The following is an 8,406-nucleotide window of genomic DNA, read 5'->3' on the forward strand; positions in this document are numbered from 1 at the left end:
TGCTTTATTTTGAAATCTTTTAAGACTCCCAAGAAATTGCAAAAATAGTACAGAGAGCTTCTTCCCATGCTAACATCTTACATAACCACTGTGCACTGTCAGAAGCAGGAAACTGACACTGGTCTGATATTATTGTACGCTCGTTCTTAATTATCCTTATCAGTTCAAAGGACTGGTGGCATTTTAGAGACTCTACTCATAACACAACAACAAAAAACAGCTGCCACTGAGTAGACCGGCTCAAGGGCACCTGGGTGTGTCAGAGGAGAACTGGGCCCTGGAGGGCTTCCAGGGGCACATTTTCTGGAAGTTTACCACCTGGTCTTTCCTCTGAGGCCTTCTGGGTGAGTTTGAACCTCTAACCTTTCAGTTAGTAACCAGGGCTTTTGCAGTTTGAACCATTCAGATTCTATACCCATTACTTTATTAATGCCATCCACTGATTATACCTCACTGAGATTCCATGGACAACAGACCTGGACCTTCCTTGCCTGTTAACAAGTACAATGAAAGTGTGTGTTCTCATTTCTGCCTTCCATTCACTCCTTGGCTTCTCTACTGAAACGACTCTTTCTGATGTCAAGAAAAGCAGCTCTGGTGTCACGTGTTGGACCATTAACCTATAGGTTGGTGGCTTGAATCCAGAGTACCATGGGTTGGGTGGTCTCTTCATGTGTTGGGACTGCCTTGATGGCTGGGGTTTCTTATTTAATGTCAATGTTGTCATTAAGAGCCATGGAGCCAACTAATACTCGTAGTGACCCTATGAAAAGCAGGCTGGATCCTTATCTCCTGCATCATCCTCCCAATCTCTGACATGCTCAAGTCCCTTGCTGTCACCTCGTCAATCCATCTCGCCAAGGGCTTTCCTCTTTCTTGGTGACCCTCTGCCTTCCCCAGCGTGACGTTATCTCCTGACAACATGCCTAAAGTAATGTCAATAAGAGTCTTATTACCACATCCTACGGACACTCTGCTGCACTACTGACCATCTGCTTCCCTGAGCTCACAGTTAGGACAGCTCCCATGATACCACTCGTCTGGCTATCCGTCATCCATCTGTTGACCAGCCCCTCTCAGCAATAAACATGGTGTCCTGAGTTCTTTCTGTGGCTCACACTCCTTTGTGGTGGCCATCTCATTAATACTCATTTCTAGATGCTGATGCCGCTGCAATTTTTATCTGCAAAACCAACCCTATGCTTTAAGCTTAAAATAGAACTTCTTCCTTTGCTCTAAATGCAGCCTTCGACCTTTGTTGGTGGTCTCTTTTTCAGCGCAAGAGTGTGCATCCCCCACCTGACTGCTCAGGCTACATGGCCAGCAGACGGATTGCAGGGGTGGGGCTGCCGCAACAAGCAGCTGATGGGGCTGGAGGAAGGAGGCAGCACAGAAAGAGCAGCGCTGACTCAGATATGTGCAGGAGGTAAAAATGCACAAGTACAGATACCACCTTACTGGATTGTGTAATTAAAAGAGACCTGAATTCCATGCACATTTTCAGCTGATGTATGTTAAATCCGTCCTAAATATGGAAACTCTCTAAAGGAACATTTATGTTGACATATGTGGGAGCTCTGGTGGCTTATTGGTATGGAGTTGCATTGCCAACCCAAAAGCACATGGTTGGAATCTACCAGCTCTTCCAAGGGAGAAAGATGGGCAATCTCCTCCCATACAATTTACTGCCTCTGAAAACCTGCTGAACGTTCAGATATATAATATAGTTGTGGTTGTTGTGTTGTACTGTCAAGTCAGAACTGACACATAGCTCACCCTCCAGAGGGTTTCCGGAGGCAATAAATTCCATGGGAGGAGACTGTACATCTTTTTCTCATGGAGGAGCTAGCAGATTCCAATCATGTGCCTGCTGGTGGATTTATATATCTATATCTGTATCTATATTTGTATCTATATAATCTATCTATCTATCTATCTATCTATCTATCTATCTATCTATCTATCTATCTATCTATCTATCTTGGGTCCACAATCAATACACTTGGTCCTAGCAGTTAGGAGATCAGGAAACTTATTGAACTAGGAAAGCCTCTAGTCAGGGACCTCTCCAAATTATTGAGGAACAATTATGTCAGTTTGAGGACTAAGGTGTGTCTGATTCAGTTACAGTCTTTTCAGTCACTTGCAATGTTTCTGAGAGCTGGACAATGACTAAGGATGACAGAAGAGGAGCTAATGCCTTTGCACTGTGGTCCTGGAGAAGAGTGATGAATATCCCATGGACGGCCAAAAGAACAAACAGATACACCTTGGACAAGGTGCAGCCCCAGTGCTTCTTGGAGGCAAAAATGATGAAGCTTCATCTCGGAGATGGACATCATGCTTGGAAAAGAGGAGGGATAACAAAGGAGAGGAAGACACTTAGCCAGGTGAGTTGACACTGTGATTGCAGCGATGGGCTTGCATGTCAGAGATTGAAGGATGGAATAGGATAGGAGGGTTCAGATCTGTTGTTCATAGGGTCACTGTGAGTTGTACTCAGCAGCATCTAACAACAAGAAGAAGACATACATATGTATAATACATCTATTTGGACCAAGAGACAGTAGTCAGAACAGAGCAAGGAAACTTTGCATGGTTCAAAATCAGGAAAGGTGTACGACAGGGATGCATCCTCTCTCCATATCTCTTCAATCTACATACGGAACAGATGATCCAGGAGGCTGGCTTTTATGAGGAGGAATGGATCATCAGGATTGGAGGAAGACTCACCACCAACCTGTGTTATGATGATGACAAAACCTTGTTTGTCCAAACTGGGGAGGACCTGAAGTGATTGCTGCAGAAGGTCAAGGACAGCTGCCATCAATATGGATTGAAACTCAATATCAAGAAAGCAAAGATTTTCACCACTGCGCCAACTGGCAGCATCATGATAGACAGTGAAGTGATTGAGAATCTTAATAGCTTCAGCTTGCTTGACTCCACTATCAACCCTCTTGGGACCAGTAGCCAGGAAATCAAAAGACAAATTGCATCGGGAAAATCTGCTGTCAAAGACCTCTCTAGAGTACTGAAGAGCAACGATGTCAGTCTAGAGACTAAGGTGCACCTGCTCCAGGCCATGATCTTCGCAATTACTTGCTATGCATCAGAAAGCTAGACAATGATAAAGATGATAGAAGAAGAATTGATACCTTTGAGTTATGGTGCTAGAGAAGAATATTGAATACACCATGGACTGCTAGAACAAAAAGTTCATCCTAGAGAGGGTAAAAGCAGGCTAGTTCTTGGAGGCAAAGATTCTGAAGCTCTGTTTGACATACTTTGGGTATATTCCAAGGAGGGACCAGTCCTTGGAGAGGGTGGAGAGACAGTGAAAGAGGGAGACCTGGATGAGATAGATTGATTCACTGACTGGGGTAATGGGGGTAGGTGTGTTGGAGACAATGAGGTTGACTCAGGATAGAGCAGGGTTCAGAGCTGCTGTATATAGGGGTGCTATGAGTTGCAAGCGACTTGACAGCACATAACAACAATATTTTAAAGAGATAAGGAGGTATTTGTTCAGTAGAGAAGCATTTGTTGGTTTGTTTTTTCCCCTTTGCTTTTTCTTTCGTTTTTTTAAGCATTTGCTGGGATATGTGAACGAATAAAACACAGACTGATGGCAAGGAGGTCCAGGGGCAGGTCAGGGAACAAAGAGGAGCTTTTGTACTGTGAGATCTGGGACAGCTGGAACTCAGCAATCTGTCTTCTTGTTCTGGGTCTTTTAAGTTTTCCGCCTTTGACAGAAGCAGTCTTGTCATTTCTTTATTATGCTAGTGGAAAGAATCTGAGTTTTCCCTCTCTTACAGGTTTCTGTCTCACACAGGCTCCAGCTTTCGCAGGCTTTCCTGTAACGCTTGTAGGTGATATGAGTCATCCCGGCCAGCAGTCCACTATGGAATTCACAGAGCACTGTTCCAGAAGACGGGTTGATTTTGTGGTTGGCAAAGATTCCGCTGAACTAATGTTCTGGGAAGTTGATATTTGAATTTTAGCTATTGATTTTTCATTTCATTTTATTTTTTTATATGTGTAAGGCAGACACAATTTTTCAGATGTGGAAGGCAGCCACATCTAGGGCTGAGGAAGGTTGGTGGCAGGTGTGCAAAGCCCGGGCAGCCTGTCTCTCTGGGGCCCAGCTGGCACGCACAGTACTGTGGAGAGTAGAATTTGTGGGCCTGGACCATGCCACCACCCTCTCTCTGTGTGAGTTTCAATGAACACTCTGAATGAGATTCATACAACATTCGTCAAAAACACCTCGAGAATTCAACAAAACATTGCATCTACTTGTATGCCTTTGAAGCACTAATTTCCTTCTACCAGGGAGCACAAAAAAGCAATTACATGCTTTCTGGCACGATTTGTACTTTACTAGCCCCTAGCCCCCAGTACTGCTGTGACTGGCTGCTTCTACTCCTTGTAAAATTCTCCTGACTATGTGCACAGATGCCTTTCTCTCTGTGCACTTGTTCGGTTGCCCTTGGTTTGCTCCTGTCAATGATTTTCATAGGTTTTGCTAAGCTTCTCTTCCTAGAGACAAGACTTTACACTATTATTAATTATGCTGTAAAGTTTTAGATTTAAAAATGCAGTCTGTTGCCAAAAAAAAAGTGTAAAAGAGAGAATTGATCAACTCCTTTGCTCTTAAGTCTTTGAAAACACAAACAAAGCTGGTAAACACTCTGACCATGTTTCTCTTTTTGGGATTAAGAACAGAGTGAAGATATGCCTTCATGTCCCATTGAGCTGCTCTGTGTCAGGCACTAAACCAGGGATGTTTTGCATCCAGGAGTTATTTTCACTCACATTTTGGAAACCAGTGCTGTTGTTGGTAGATGCTACTGAGTCACCTGTGACTGCCAGCAGCCCTATGAACTTACACGGAGAACGTTTCCTGAACCATCCTTCTGATGCTCCGGCACATTACCACAGTTCCTCTGTCAATTCTTACTGCTGGGCTTCTTCTCTTCTGTTGTCCCTCTACCTTCCCCAGCATGAGGTATTTTTCCAGGGACTGGTGCCTCCTGGAAACATGCCCAATGCATGTGAGAAGAACTTTTACTATCCTTGCCTCCTTGGAACACCCTGATTGCACTTCCTCTCAGACAGACTGGTTTGTTCTTTTTGGCTGGCCATGGTGTATCAATTCAATACATTCTGCCAACACCACAATTCAAAGGTATTGATTCTTTCTCTGCCTTCCTTCTTAACTGCCCAACTTTCAGAGGCATCCTAAGCATTGGAAATACCATTGTTTGGATCAGGGGCGTCTTAGTATTTAAACCAATGTCTTTGTTCTTTAACCACTTTGGAGGAATCCTTGACAGCAAGTTTTACAAATGAAACATGTATTTTGCTTTCTTGTGGATCCAAGTCAAATGAAATCATTGACAACTTCAGTCTTTTCTCCATCAACAACCTGTGCTATGCTTTTGACATACCTTGCTTTCAGAAAGTGAAGAAGACTTAAAGTACTTACAGCAGAAGATCAAAGAGTATAACCTTTAATAGAGATTACATTTTAACATCAAGAAATCACTGAACCAATAGGTAACATCATGATAGATGGAGAAAAGATTGAAAAAAAATTGCTCCTCTGGTCCAAATACTTTCTTGGTAGCAATTACAGCAACATGACACTTCCCGAGAAGGGAGAATGGGCACCTCTGTTTTATTCTGAAGAGGGAAGATGGGAATTGCAGACCCATGAGAGTGATAATGACCATGGCATTTCTAATGGTCTCATGATATGGAGTTTTTTTCCAGGAGGTGCTGGGTGAAGAGGTGTTCAGGAGAGACTTGGGCACAGGCTATACTTTCCTGACCTCAAACTCCAGCCACTTGGTTGGGTGAAGGATTTTTGTGCCTCTTCTAGTAATTTTGGACCCCAAAATATTAGAATGTCAAGCCCAGCATTCTACAATCAAAATACTATGTCAACTCTCAAAAGCACAAAGTCCAAACTTATTGGTCCAAGAGAGCCTGGTGGAATTCAGACTGTGGCCCTTAGTTACCCTTTCAACCGGAAACACAACTCACGTCCATGACTCACCTTTCAGCCAGACAATGACAGACCACCTATAAGGTGACCAAGAATGGACTACATAAGTACAAACAGACATGTCTTGGAGAAAGTGCAGGCTGGGTGCTCCTGAGACGTAAGGAGGGTGAAGCTTCACCTCACATATTTTGGGCAAACTGTTAGGAGGGACCACCCCTTGGAAAAGGACATCATGCTTGGAAATGCAGAGGGTGAGTGAAAGAGAGGAAGAATGAGATGGAGTGACACAGTGACTGGAACAATGGGCCCAAGTATGTCAGAGATGGTGAGGATGGCACAGAACAGGGCGCAGTTCAGATCTGTTGTTTAAAGGGTCACTATGTGTTGTAGTCGAGGTCCCTCCTAACAGTTTGCCCAAAATATGTGAGGTGAAGCTTCACCCTCCTTACGTCTCAGGAGCACCCAGCCTGCACTTTCTCCAAGACATGTCTGCTTGTACTTATGTAGTCCATTCTTGGTCACCTTATAGGTGGTCTGACATTGTCTAACAAGACTGACTCGACCTCTGATTTTAAAGGAACCTTGTGTGATAGAAAAAGGTTGTGCTTTGAAAAAAAAAAGAAAGAAAAAGGTTGTGCTTTGAAAGTAGGCACTTCCGCAACCAAATTCTGGCTTTGTAATATATTCACCCCTCGTCAGTTAACATTTGTGTTACTGCAGAGGGTCAAGGACTGCAGCCTTCAGTATGGAATGAGGCTCAATGTCAAGAAGACAAAGATTCTCACCCTGGACCAATTGGTAGCATCAGGATGGATGGCGAAGAGATTGAGATTGTTCACAGCTTCAGTTTGCTCGGCTCCACAGTCAACACTCTTTTGTCACCAGATCCAGGAAATAAAAAAATCGTATTGCGATGGGAAAGTCGGCTGTTAAGGACCTCTCTAAAGTACGCAAGAGCAACGGTGTCTCTTTGGAGACAAAGGTGCGCCTGATACAGGCCATGGTCTTTGTAATCACTTGTTATGCATCAGAGAGCTGGACAATGACTAGGGAGGACAGAAGGAGAATTGACGCCTTTGAGCTGTGGTGCTGGAGAACAGTATTGAAACCAGGCTACTCCTCGGCCAGGTTCAAATTGTCTTCCTGTCAAACTTTCTTCTAGGTGGTATAGCACTGGCCTGTGTGTTGCTGTACAGAGGTAACTCGTGGTTGCTGTGATGCTGAAGCCTGTGACAGTGATGTACCAATCGTGGTAATGGGCACCCATGGTGGACAGTGTTGGCTGGAGCTTCCCAACTAAATCAAGCCTGGAAGCAGGAGCAGCATCCACTTCCAAAATGGCTTGCCTCTGGAAACTCTATGTACGAACAGTGCTCAGGCTGTTCGTTCATAGGGTCGCTATGAGTCGTCTATGACTCGACGGCATTAAACAACAACAACAACATGTGTTGTAGTTAATGCAGTGGCACCGAAGAAAAGCAACACCACCAAGGAGGCACTCATTACTTAGAATAGCTAACTATAAAGGGTCTAACAAAAAAGCCCTGAAGGCAGAAAGGAGTAGGGTAGAAGGATAAATGGAAATGAGAATCACAGCAAAGAAGTAGGAAAAGTGTGATCACAGTCTTAGTGTGCCATGAAATGAAATCAAATGTTGTTATAAAACAAAATGTGTATTAATGGTGAAATGGAAAACCAATTAGCTTGGTAAACTTCCACTGAAATGCCAATAAATTAAGAAACAAACTTTAAAAAACTCCCCCAAATAGAAATCTAATGTAAGCCACAAACGTAATTGAGCATGTTCTAGTCTTCAACCTGATTGCTACTGAGTAAGAACAGGATCACAGCTGACCCTTCTGCCGGTTTTCTGTGGTTGTAAATCCCATGGGAAGAGATTTCTCATCTTTCTCCCCCAAGGCAGTTGGTGGATTAAAACCATCTGCATTTGGATTGGCAACAAAACTCCTTAACCGATATTCTAGAAGCTCTGGTGGCCTAGTGGTAAGGAGGTGCACTGCCAACCTGAATGCATGAGGTTCAAACCCACCATCTGGGCTGCAGGAGAAAGATGGGCAATCTCTGCCCATGTGGTTTCCTGCCTCTGAAAACCCACTAGAGGGGCAGCCATTGGCTAGTTTCGACTCAGTACATAACAACAACATGTAAAAAACGTAAAAAACCCTAAACAAAACCAGATCAAGTTAATCTGAATAATCTAATATAATCTAATAATCTAATCTAAGTAATATAATATGTTGTTGTTATGTGCGGTCGAGTCGCTTGCGACTCATAGCCACCCTATGTACAGCAGCCCTAAACTCCGCTCTGTCCTGTGCCAATCGCACTGTCTCTGACACTCCCATCCCAATTATCCCAGTCACTGAATCAAT

The 8,406-nt window shown here is 43.8% G+C and overlaps 1 protein-coding gene across 3 annotated transcripts in view; it reads right to left on the bottom strand.

Moving 5' to 3' along the window:
• DGKG (diacylglycerol kinase, gamma 90kDa) overlaps positions 1-8,406 on the bottom strand; it is a 281,772-nt gene that overhangs the window by 143,733 nt on the left and 129,633 nt on the right. The window lies entirely within an intron of this gene.

Source organism: Elephantulus edwardii, unplaced genomic scaffold, assembly GCF_000299155.1.
Source record: "Elephantulus edwardii isolate Elephantulus edwardi_28Jun2011 unplaced genomic scaffold, EleEdw1.0 scaffold00031, whole genome shotgun sequence".
NCBI classification, from domain to species: domain Eukaryota; kingdom Metazoa; phylum Chordata; class Mammalia; order Macroscelidea; family Macroscelididae; genus Elephantulus; species Elephantulus edwardii.